The sequence below is a fragment of the Armigeres subalbatus genome, chromosome 1 (genome assembly GCF_024139115.2).
Source record: "Armigeres subalbatus isolate Guangzhou_Male chromosome 1, GZ_Asu_2, whole genome shotgun sequence".
Classification (NCBI taxonomy): domain Eukaryota; kingdom Metazoa; phylum Arthropoda; class Insecta; order Diptera; family Culicidae; genus Armigeres; species Armigeres subalbatus.
In genome coordinates this window covers 261,221,959-261,235,403 of record NC_085139.1, presented here as the reverse complement: position 1 = coordinate 261,235,403, position 13,445 = coordinate 261,221,959, and the positions used below count along the sequence as shown (strand labels likewise).

Here is a 13,445-nt window from a genome sequence, read left to right as displayed (position 1 = left end):
CTCGTCCACGTGGAGGTCCCCTGGCCTTCCCGGGCCGATGCGGTGACGAATCGGTCCCCTTCCGGCGGCTTGACGAATGCCGGGAATGTTCGTCCGTCGGGGAGGAATTGTCGCGTTGGGGCACGATGAAATTGCTGCGGGTGGGAAATGGAAGCCAATCTGGCTTGCTATCAGAAAATCATCTGCTAATACCGCACACAATTTACAACAACATAGCCTGGGCACTGTTAGCCTTCTGACATCAGCTAGAGTGAGAGGGTGCGTCATGTGGGGTCTGCCTAGGATGTGGCCTAGTCCTAGCCTAGTCCTGGTGTTGGGTGGGACTTTAAGGTCACTCCTGACGGAATCCAAGTTCCAAAGTACTCGCGTTTTCGGGGGCACACCACTCGATTCAGAGGCGGCGCACAACTGTCATTTTGGTTGATTTAGCTTTGCGAGCGTCAACAAGGAGGTGCGGCTCCAACAGCGTCTGTTCTGGCATCCAGCGGCTGAGTATGAAATGCTATTCCCCGGAAGCTATACCTAAGATCATCTTAGTAAGATGGCAGCCCCATACCGGTGGATAGGGAACCTTGGGCCAACAACCTGTGTGGCCCCAAAATGACCGGAACGAAATGCGATGACAGCAGCTCTCTGTGGGTGCGTGTGCACGCCACGGAGATCTGACGAGAAGAGGGCGAGTCATGGCTTGCTGATCATCAATTGACACGCTGAGGTGTTAATGTATAATCACACGCTGAAAGTAACCTACTCAAACCCCACATTCCCCTTCTTCTCTCATAAAAAAGGCAAAAAAAATCCTCTAGCATAGGACGCAATGATTTTCTTCTAAGTTATATGCGCGAGACGAAGGTGAACATTGACCATGTTGCTTTTGAGAAAACGATTTAGTTCACTACGACAACAAGACTATTTATTATTTTACGATCAAACGGTTTTGTTTGGGTAATTTTCTACTTACAGCAAAATCTAGTAACAGTGATGAATATAGCAACTCATGTTCATATACAGCTCACCGAAACCTGGTAACTTTAAATTTATCCTCGTGTACGAACTTTTATTAATTAAACTCCTCCAAATATACTAATAATTATGAATAACTTTCCCAAATCAACTTAATGCGATATCACATGTAATCGACGTTGTTTCTGATGTCTTCCTCTTTACCATCTCGCTGTACACCAATTCAATGTTCGCCAATAGTGATCAGTTGTCGAGATCTCGGTACTCACACTGAACATCCACAGGCGTCACACTATGGACTCGATCACATGTAGATTGCAGCAATGATCTAAATATCGTATTACCTCGATTAAATCAAACTATCATACTCGTGTATAGGAACACCATCAAGCTGACCTTCAACCTATCGATGTTGAACTTCCGAACAACGGCCAAGAAAATGATATTTTTCTAGATTTTCGCAGAGATATTATATTTGAATGAGATATCATACTTGAATCAGATCAAACGGATATTTCCGCCATGACTAATAAGTCAGTGAATTCCAAAACAAACTTCAAAATAATATATTTTGCCTTCCAAACAACTTTGTAGCATACGATAGTTTTTCTTATCTCTCAGATTTCGTTAGAACTTGCTCAACTGGTAGTCTCTGTATCACTAAAACCGCCAAGTGTATAAATATCAAACTAGATTTATTTTAATCAAAATCAGCGCTAACCTTGGGAGTCTAACAGACGCGTCTTGTTTTTCAAACCACAATAAATTTTCAGCGGTCACCCAAACGCGCTTTGTGATTTTCCACTACACAAATCATTGTTCAGCAGTCTTCCAAACGCGCTTTGTGATTTTCCAAACCACAACCAATTTTCCAGCGGTCTTTCAGACACGTTTTTTTATTTTCCAAACCACAATCAATTTCGGACTTTCAGACGCTCTTGTGATTTTCTAAACCATAATCCGATTTTAACGGTCTTCCCGACGCGCTTTGTGATTTTCCAAACCACAAATCGTTTTCCAACGGTCTTTCAAATGCGCTTTGTGATTTTCCAAACCAATCCGTTTTCTAGCGGTCTTCCAGACGCGCTTTGTGATTTTCCGAACCACAAACCGTTTTCAGCGGTCGTTCCGACGCGCTTTGTGATTTTTCAAACTGCAATCCTTTTTCTAGCGGTCGTTCCGACGTGCTTTGCGATTTTCCAAACCACCTTTGTGGTAATACAAATCACTTTACCTTGTGATTTTTTTAAACCATCCACTATTTTAACCACCATAACCCCTTGAATTCTACTCACCTATTGAAATCAGCGTCAGGATGAAAAAAATAACCTGGCAGGATCGCCAAATGTGTGGCCCCAAAATGGCCGGAACGAAATGCGATGACAGAAGCTCCCCGTGAGTGCGTGTGCACGCCACGGAGATCTGACGAGAAGAGGGCGAGTCATGGCTTGCTGATCATCAATTGACACGCTGAGGTGTGTGCTACAGGTGTTGCTACTGTTCCCGAAACATCAATTTGTTCGAGAATCTGATAATGAAAGAATACGGACTGATTTTACGGCGTTTAACCATGCCCGCAGACAAAACTCCAAGCTGAGTTTCGAAATGCTCCAGCTATACCGAAATGCGTTTGCACATGTTCAGGCAATCATCGTCTATGAAGTCAGCATGATCGATGCCAATGTGTTAGATACTGGTCACGCCCGGCTGCAAGATATTAAGGCGGAATAGATCCATTTGGTGGCATAATGATGATTCTCGTTGGTCACTTCCGGCAACTGCCACCGGTGAACACCAGATTTGTTTAGGAACTACCAACAAATTCTATGCACGGTGTCGTGCTCTGGCAATCGTTACGATACTTCCCTCTCGCCCTAGTTATGAGTCAGAGTGACGAGCAGGGGTGGCATTGCGCATCTCGAATCCAATCACTCGATTCGTACGTTTTTGCATTCGTTTCGAAAAAATTGCGGCATTAAGGATCTGCCAAACACACGCGACGCGACAGTCGCGACGCGATTCTATCGCTTGGCGACAGCGATTCTGTCGCCGTTTGTATGGAAGCGTAAATGGAACATTGCCTGCAGCGATCCTACGATGGAATCGCGTCGACTAGTTGTCGCCGTCGCGGCGATGAAATCGCTTAGGTCTAGGGGAGCCTTTATGAATTTCGTTCGACTTCATTCAATCGCAGTACAAGATTTCGAATGGTGCTGTACTAGCTCAATCGAGTATTTTCTGTCAAACGAAGTGTAAGCAGAGAGAATTAAGAGATAGCTGTGTCCGTGTTTAGTACACGGTTAGAAAAAAGAACCTAATTTAAGGTACTTTTTTTCTCTTGCATCTCCCTCCCTCTTCCCTAATGTTGTCATACAATAAAGAGAAAAACCACTCAACAAGGGTATTAAAGTGTGGGAACCCAACGTTGGGTAATCTCGTGGTTACAAAATTAGAGTTAAATTTACCTAACTTTTGGTTAGTTTGTATTTAAAATTGAGTATATTTTGTTTAATATTAGGTGAATTTTACCTAATTTCAAGAAAAAAATAGTTAATTTTGGGTTCTCACATTGAACCCCCAATTTCCAGCCGCACGCTGGAGAGACAACTTTCAGCACATGGCGAATGTGAGTAAACAGAGAGAATAAGACTAATTTCATCTGCGTGTAGCATGTTGCCCTATGTTGCCTGTTGGAAAGGCATCCTTCGGGCATGAATTGGCAGTTAATTTATAAACAAGCAAATTGTGCTCAATTACTATAAAAAGCAATATTATTTATTGAGCAGTTGCAACTGATTAAAACATTATGCCGATACGATATGTTTTACAAATTAAGATATAGTTACGACACAAATTAAAAGTTTTATGTTTATTCGAGTTTATGCCACAGATCCAATTTTGAGCTTAATAATTTAAAGCTAAAGAAGAATTCGATAATAAATTACTTTGATGTTTCCATGTGTTTTAGTTAATTACACTTGGATCATCCCTTGCGCGTTTTTTCTAAATTTAACTCAACTATTTTTACGCAGATTTTCCCCATAGATTTTTCATGCGGTTTACGTGAAATACGCGAAATACGTGAAAACTGCAAAAAAAAAAACGATTGTAGTTGAAGTCGGTTTTACGCGGATTTCGGGATAATTAGAGATTGCATATTGTCTGGAAACTATAAAAGTAGGTAGGTTTCCTTCAAGATACAATAATGAAACATTTATTCTCTTCCCGTAGAGAAATAATAACAAATATAATTAAAAACTTTCAGCAAGAAATGACTCTCGAACAACATTCGAAAGCTATAAAGGTGACGAGTGTTTTTCATTCGACTTGAGTCGTTTTCAGTGTGCTATCGAGTTTCCATAAGAGCACCTCCACGGGAGTTCTCATCGCTATTCTCATTATAGCGCTCCCTCCCGAGTGCTATTTTAGGATAGCGCCCCATCTTCCCACCGGTGGTTTTTGTTTTAGGTATAGCGACTTCGTAAACATATTGAGTTCTCACCGGGCGTTGCTAAAAGTAGTCATCATCTTCTTCAATGGCTCTACATTTTAACTAGAACTTGGCTAGCTGCTGAACTTAGTATTCTATTAGCATTTCATCAGTTATTAATTTAAAGCTTTTCTGTGCCCGCCATAGCATGCGTTGTATTTTGTGTGACAACTGACAACTATGCCCAAGGAGCCTACTCGAAAGCATCCTTGACCGAATCGGGAATAGAACTCGCCATCTCCGGAGGGCAATTCTACGCTTTTGATCGCAAGGCTAGCTGGAGACCCGTCGTAGTAAATTTTTTCACCATTATTCCTTCTGGACTTCCTTCCTCCTGGAAATTTCTTTCGAGGATTTATACTTGCAGTCGAAGAAATTCCTCCTGAAATTCCCACCAGTTTTCCCACAAGAATCTCTTGACAAAATCCAGCAGGAATGCTTCCACAGTTTTTTTTCTGAAGGATGTCTCGTAGAAAAAAAATTGTAACAACATCCGAAAGAATCCGGAGAGTTTTCAAATGAAACCAAAATATAGGGCATTTCCAATAAAAAAATCCCGAGAGAATCTTGAAGAAATCCTAAAACTATTCTGGGACAACTGCTAAAGATTCTTAAAAGAACACAAAGATTGCTGGGAAACTCCCGGAGGGATCCAACAAATCATTTTTAAAAGAACGACTGAAAAGATAAACTTGCGGGAGCTTTTCTGGAGGAACTACTTGAAGAACATACTGAACAATTACTAAAGAAACCTTCTGAGGCATTCCTGGAAGACCTTCCCTTGGAATAACTATAATAACAAAATAAAACAGTGGAATTCCACGAAAAATCCATGAATATTTCGGGCTCTAGCGGGTGCCGGTGCGCATCGCTCCTCATTATAGCTGATCCATTACTGTAATTATTTCTTCGTGGAGTAATTATTTCTTCGCGGGGCACTATGTAGTTAAAAAAAATTGAATATTTCCCTTGTTTTTAATTTACGTCGAAATTGTTCTGATAAAGAAAAACAGATTTTCCGCAATTTTTTTATCAATACCAAAGTGACGTTTCACAAAATAGCAACCCTGTATGGAAATTTAGCAACCCAGTATGGGGCGCTAAATTTGGAAACTCGCGGCTAATTTTGAGTTGCGTTCTTATTTTACATTCCCGTTTAGATACCTCCGGTGTAAAAGTGGGTCCCTATTAGGGGCCCGGAAATAGCGATAGGGACCCAGATGGGGACTCCCGTGGAGGTGCTCTAATGCCAAAACATCTCGTTATTCTTGTACCTTCTCGAGCATACTCGAACGATGAGTCGTTTTCGAGATCGAATCGAAAGCCATAATGCCAAACATGTTCGACTCGATAGAACTACGTTCGAATCGAGATGCGCAATGCCACCCCAGTTTTCTGCCGTACTGACGAAGATTGGAAAAGTTAACGATTGACAGGTAAAATTGAAACTAATTCTATTCTTGTGACTGCTTCTAAACAGCTAATCTTATTTTCAGACGAAGAAACCAAGCTGATCGAGAGTCGTTTCCGGACAGTGCAATGATGCAGAGAAAACGTCCCGAATGTGTGCCCGCATAATTACAAACTGTACATGGACATTTTTCCATGCGGTCGGCAACAGTATCCTTTACTGTTGACAACTGTATATGAACAATCTCATATAAAGTTTCAACAGTTTGTGGTATGGTTATTTGACGAATAACAATAAGTTGAATGGGTTGTTAAGTTATGTCACCATAAAAAATCGGCCGTTTTCGCCTGCAAAATTTTCGCTCGACAGTATGATAAAATGTTGACATATAATGCAGGAAATATAAAACATTTTCGGGACAGTATACATTGACATTTAGCGTTGATGTCGAGCAGTTATGGTTGAATCGCCGAAAAGTATTTGATAACCGCAACGTAAACTGTGAAGCTATATCTTACATCGTAATAATGATTCTGACCATATAACATGTTGTTTTTTATTATGCGGGTGGGGTTTGAGTAAAATGCCTTCAGCGTGTGTTAATAGATTCACACATCAGCGTGTCAATCGGCGAGCAGCAAGCCATGACTTCCCGGATAAAAAATATCATTAAAATATCATAAATGTTATTGTTACAACACCATTTAAAACATAATTTTTACCATTGAATGTAATGGAATTTTGACAATAAAATCACATGAGAAATAATGGTTTTCCACGATAAAATGAATGGCAAATGGGACTTTTACAATTAAAAAGGGGGGTTGTTATGTATCTTTACAATAAAAAAATCGAAAATTTTTCATACAAAATTCGGAGCAAAACAATTGATTTTACGGTTCTTCAATGGGATGATTTCGAGCGACAAAACAATAAAAAACATTGTGTTTTAAATGTTTTCAATTACTGTTTCTATTGTTTTACAATAGAAATACAACAGGATTTAGAATACATTCTACTCCAATATTACAATAAAAATACAATACAATTAATTGTTTTACAAATTATTTTATTTTCCTTCGGTTGTTTAGCATATCTTTAGACCAGGGTTTCGACTTTTCGTTTCAATGAGACCAAAGCAAGCGTTTTTCGGGCCAAGGGAAAATCTTGTTTCGTTGTTTATGATGAGGATCATCTTTCACCCATCAATCTTTTCTCTAGAATTAGCATTGGAAGATGAACGAAAATCTTGCCAATTAGATGAAAATCCTTTTTCGTTTCACAACTTTTACCTCTCACTCACTTTTCGGGAGAATTATGGCAGAACAATTACAAAATTGTATGGCCGCGCCGGGATTCGAACCCAGAATAGTAACAATAATAGCTGTGGGGATGCGCTTACTTTATCCACACCACCACGCTATCTGTATGAAAGCGTGAGGTTATTTGTTCCACATAAGCTACTACCATTTGCATTGATGATGCCACGAAAAGACTCGAATGTGAAAGAAAAAGAGCAAACCAACGTTTAGCGGCAATCGAAGTGAGCGAAAAATTGTTATCACTCTCCAGGCTGTTTTTCTTTCTCGAAAAGCGATTTCTCCCCGAAAACTTTCGTGAGGGAAAATCATGTGCTCCTGAGATTGAGTGAGCATTACGAACCCTGCTTTAGACGAATCCAGCGCACTAATTCCAAAATTAAGTGGGTTTCCTGTATCTGGAGAAAAATCCAACATCGGTTTAAAAAGCGTACTAACTTTGTTCCGAATAGACAATACATATAGATATAAACCTGTGAAAAATGTAAATTATAAAAGAATGAATGTTATTAGAAAAAATACGTCGAGAAGAAAAGAAAAAATTATCTGCATTAGTTCTTATTATATCCCGTTGGTGAGATTGGCCAATGGTAGCCACTGAACGATCTTGAATCAGTGACCAGCAAGCAGCAGTATTTTATTTATCATAAGCTTCATTTCTGTAAAGGAACAAGGATACATGTTACCAGGCATGTCATCAGGTATTATGATGATAAAATTTTCATTTATTTTTTGTTCGGGATGAACCACTGCGTTCATTATTGTGTATCCGGAATAAATTTATACCGCTTTTTATACCGAAGTTGGATTTTTCTCCAGATACAGGCAACTTTCCCAACTTCGGAAGTAGTGCGCTGGATTCACCTAAAGATGCGCTAAACAACGCATCAAATAGTTTGACAAATAAAACTTCGGAAGAAAGTTCGGTTCGGAAGTCCCGACTTCCGAATTCTAACTTGGTGCTACGCCGACAATATGTACATTGAACTTTTGTAGAACAATAAGATTACGATTACCGGTGGTGAGTATAAACCGTTTGTCAGCGCAGTATCATTACTTGGCACTTTATCGGTCGCTACTAAACGCGCTGCTAAAACAGTAGCGCAGCTGACAGGTGACCAAATTGACCAAATAACAGCGCTACTATTTGATGAACTATCAAACGTCGAACGTCGATACGGAATGCAGCCACCAAAATGATAACCGAAAATACCGAAAATAGTGACCGATGCGAAAAAGAGTGACTAATCTAAAATGACAGTACAGTGAGGGTGATCAAAATACTCGCGCCCAGTAATAATGCTCTAACGCGCTTCAACACTTCAGATACTTACCACGGTACAAAAGCCATAGTGATCTACCACTTGCCCAGCAGCAGAAACTGTAATGAAAAATACACTTTCTGCACCATACAGTTTCATTATTTTCATCTCTTCACTAATTATAAACAAAACTGTACACGCTCAAATGAATCCAGCCATTCTCCGAGTAAAATTATAAGGCAAAAGTTTTTGTTCCCTTTCATTTTTTTGAAATCAAATTTGTATTGCATATTATCAATTTCCCACCTTATCGGCCGCGACGATTTGAAATCGTCGCAAAGCAAATCGTCGCCGAAATCGTCGCCAGCAAAAATGGCCATAAGATCTGTCAGATCAACTGTGAACAAAATTGTTTGATTTCAATAATCACATTATTTCCCGAAATTTAGTACTATTTTTCATGCATATTTTCATAATTTGGCGACGATTTTAAAGGTGCTTAAAAAGTGATCGGCGCGTTTTGTTACCAGCGAAACTGACAATAACATTTCTAGACCTGCAACAAGACCTTCAATATGGAAATATATACTTGAGAATCGGTATAACATTTTTATTTATTTAACAAACAAAGCTATTGTAATTTTATTGTTTTCAATTGTTATTTTATCAAAATAATAAATTCATGAAATATTCCAAAATTATATTAATTCAATAACAGACGAATTTCCAGATCATCCAAACCGAATACTTTTAAAATTTGTTTAGTTTTTGGATGAGAAATACTAAACATAAGCGAACAATAAAAATATAATAGAATATATCGGAAACATTTAAATATATTGTTATTTTAATGTACGTACAATAAAGATCTTTTACAACCGTGAACATTTTACAATAAGCATACAATAGTTTGTATTGTTTGCCACACAATCTATTGTATTTCAATGGGTTATGTCATACAAGTTACTGTAAATTTTTATCCGGGTTGGCCTCTTCTAGTCGGACATCCGCGTGCACAGGCATCCACGTAGAGTCGCTGTCATAACTTCGTTCCGGCCATTTAGGGTCACACCGAATGCTGTACGTCTTTTCCACCGTAACATCGACGTCGACCAGTACAATAGCGAGGTACTGATGGCAACGGACGGTGTAGACAGTCTAGCTGAAAATGTGTTCTCTGAATACCGGAACAATGAGCAGCTAGTAAGTGCCAGGAACAAGCTTCATAAGATGAGTGTTGTGGAGGCATTTGGCATGCCTTATCTGCTGCGTCTTACTCTCGGTATGCCGTACATGGTTACGACAAACGTTGAGGTAGATGATGGTATCGTTAACGGTACGATCGGCCAACTCATGCACATCGAGCTGAATGAAGATGAACCAGAATGGCGAATGGTTAGGCTTTGGTTCATGTTCAAGAACGAAGCTATTGGAACGACACTAAGGGTTGTGAGACTAACGATTTACTTGGGGACACCTTTTTGTCCCTCCAGGGATTGTCCTGGGATTCAGGGTCGTTATAAAATGGCTCCAGAAAGAATTGGAATATGATTGGTAGGAGGAAGGACTTCCCTTGAAAAACGTCACAAGGTGGAATAACGATATAGTGGAAAATAGACAAATTATCAGGGCTTAGCAAGTATTGATTAAAAGAAGAGAATTCTTAATTAGTTAATTTAATTTCATTTTCTTTTGTACATTTCGTACGGAAGGAGAAGTAGAATTGCACACCTCTAAACTCACATGATCATCGTAGCTGCATTCGTGCACGTACCACAGCACAACCGCTTCCTCGCCGGGGTGGGACTCTTCATTTTCTCGTTCAGCGCTCCCTCATACACGCCGGCAAACTTCTTCAGGCACAGGTAGCGTCCGGAACGGAACAGCGAGCAACGATTTCTCTGCGCGGTCCGGGCTTGGTTCTTACAGCTTGGCTTTCTCCACATGAAGGCTTTCGACGGTTCACTTCTTGAATTGGATGATGAATAACCCGCGTCCACAAGGGGTTGAAGCAGCGAGGACCGCCCGTCGAAACTACAGGCACTTCACAACCGGGGTTTCACCACGCGTCACTTTACTAATGGCCAACTTTGACCTTCGACGATATCGTTCACTGGTAGAAAGAATACTTTAAAAAACTGATAAAAGACTTGTGGTGTCGTCTGAGGTTCACCTGATAGAGAGCTGGACTCGCTGATTCCAGCTGTTTTATTCCATCCTCGGTCCTCGTTTTTGGCTTCTGCTGTGTCGTTCTTTCCAGACGTCAGATGACATTGACGGTAATGACCGACTGTGGCTTTTCGGTGGTAGCGCTCAATGGTAGCGCATAACGTGAGGTGTGCGTTCACAGATATATAGTTAGGGTGTGCAAAGCGTATGGGAAGTAGGTGGATGTATTCGATTCATAAAATCATTTTCAATTCATATTCATTAATTCCTTTTCAGTTCATATACTTTTATTACCCTTCTTACACCCTATTTATTTCTTAATTTAACTCTAATTGCTAGCATTCAAAAATAATAATATGATAATAGAAAAAAATACTATATACAAAAAACTATTTACAATTAATAGAACCCAAAATCAATGGTTACATTTATCCCCACTACAGTTAAAAAACTAGTTTTTTCCACATTGGGAAGTGACAATGGGACAGTATGGAATTTCAGTGTCAGCAACTCTCTTTTCCTTGATGGTTAGTTTAATGTAATGGAATGATTTGTCCATGTAGAGGAACTCTTTTCCACTAAATTACGTAACCTTTAAAGATAGAGTCTGGTTGTTGAATAAAATGATTGATGGGATTTGATCATTTGTTTTGGTAGCTCTCCTTTTACCTTAAGTTAAGGTTAATATTGCCGAATGATTTTTCCATGAAGAGGAGCTCTTTTCTGGCGATATTATGTAATCCTTGGTAATTGAGTCTGGCTTCCGTCACAAATGGTTTAGCTTTGCTGTGTCAGCTCTCTTTTGGTCTAGTGTTATATAGATTTGGCGAAATGATTTTTTCCTTGCATGAGGAGCTCTTTTTCACAAAATCAGCTAATTCTTGACCATAGAGTCTGGCTGTCTACGCTTAGCGAAGTCTTGGGTGGGTGTTCATCCTGCGGTAACTCTCTTTTGGTTGAGAGTTGCTAGATTTAACGAAATGATTTTTCTTTCCAACAAGAGCTCTTTTTCGTTAAATCATCCAACTCTCCTCCATAGAGTCTGGTTACCTAAATAAGAAGGAATTTATGCGGAGTATCCTTGTTGAGACAGTTCTCTTTTGATTGCGAGTTAAAAGAATTAGCGAAATGATTTTTCCGTGAAGAGGATCTCTTTTTCGCTAATTCACCCAACTTTCAATCATAGAGTCTGACTGCCCCGACAAGAAAAAGGTCTGGGATAGGTGTTCTAACAGGGTAACTCTCTTTTGGATGCGAGTTAATAGATTTAGCAAAATGATTTTTCCGTGACGAGGATCTCTTTTTTGCCAAATCATCCAACTCTCAACCATAGAGTCTGGTTACCTAAGAGTGAATTGTATCGAAAAAGCGTGTCTCCAAAAAAAAACCTTTTGCGAAAATGGTTCGTCAGAATAAATCAGTTCAACCTCTCAGTTATTTAATCTATAGAAATCTTAGCAATTGACTACCTCGACTAAAGCATTACAAAATTAACCTAGATTTTAATTAGAAGAGTAAATAAACATTCTGAACTTCCTCCATTCTTAATAATATTTATCTCCCTTTTTGGGGATTAAGAAGAAAGTGACTCTTGCAAACTCACATTCATTCCCCCCATCAATCACATCAAATATCGTTCATTCTCAACAATCATACTGTAACCTGGGACAGAACGAAATTGCCCATGAGCAACACACTTTCATTCATTCTTATGGTAGTATTTTAATTTTAGGGTACCCTATTCTAAAGAGTTATTTAGGCCTATTCGATTTATCGATAGACCCCTCGATCAACTTATCGATAAAATTCGCCACTTGGGAGCGTTACCATTTTTTAACATTCCCTTAGTTCGGCCCTGAAATGACATGCGAACTGTCAACTATACGGCAGCTGTCAGGGAATTGTCAGAATGAGGAGAACACAACAATCTGCGAACGATGTGGACAGCAAAAGACTGCAATATTTTTGGTTTGAGTATGACAACGACGAATTCGGAAAGGTATGAATCGATTTTATGAATAACCAGGTGAGTAAGTGGTTCATTCAGCTTAATTATATCATGTCCATGGGCATAGCAAGTGGGTGAGAAAGGCGAAGCAAATAGTGTAAATCCCGTTCTAGTTTTAACCCGGTTTAAGATGAGCCGCGGGCCAAACCCCCAAGTTCTTGCCTTTAAGATCTTCGAGTTCGTACGATGATGAGCCAATTTTTGTTTTTATTTTGCAGGGCAAATACTGTCGCCCTAGTTTAGCATTATAGTTTTCAGCAGCCGAGGACTGCTTCATGTTTTTGCGGTACACAAGCTGTCCAACAGTAAATGGTTTTGCAAACGTACGGTTTCTTAAATTATAGGTATTTCTTACCATATTATTAGATTTTTGCAGATTCTTGGAAACAATCTCATGAATTTTTGCGAACATTTGCTTGCGCCTTTCTTCCTTTTCTTCTATAGATAATTCTTTGTCGTGTCGAGAGAGACGGTGATCGGACCCTTGTTCTGCTAGCTCCTGTCCATGGGTGATAAAATAAGGTGTAAATCCTGTGGAGGCATGTACGCTGGTATTGAGCATTACCTCGATCTCCGGGATCTTCGAGTCCCAAATCCGTTGCTCGTCTTGGACGTATGTGCGAATAGCAGCATTTATTGTCCTGTTGACGCGCTCCACGGGATTGGATTGGGAATGATAACGGGAGTTCAGCCAGTGTGTGATTCTGAAGTGGTCCAACAGCTCCTTGAATTCCTTTGATACGAAAGGACTACCATTATCTGTGATAATAACCTCAGGGACAGAATTCCTATTAAACCACTGATTTTCAAAATAACACACATG

At 39.7% G+C, this 13,445-nt stretch overlaps 1 long non-coding RNA gene across 1 annotated transcript; it reads right to left on the bottom strand.

The window, feature by feature from the left end:
- Positions 1 to 10,105: 10,105 nt before the first annotated feature.
- On the bottom strand, positions 10,106 to 10,653 carry LOC134213331 (uncharacterized). The gene is made up of 2 exons (XR_009979439.1): positions 10,619 to 10,653; positions 10,106 to 10,558 (listed from the first exon to the last, which is right to left on the bottom strand). It is a non-coding gene; the product is annotated as an uncharacterized LOC134213331 (long non-coding RNA).
- Between the last annotated feature and the right edge of the window lie 2,792 nt (positions 10,654 to 13,445).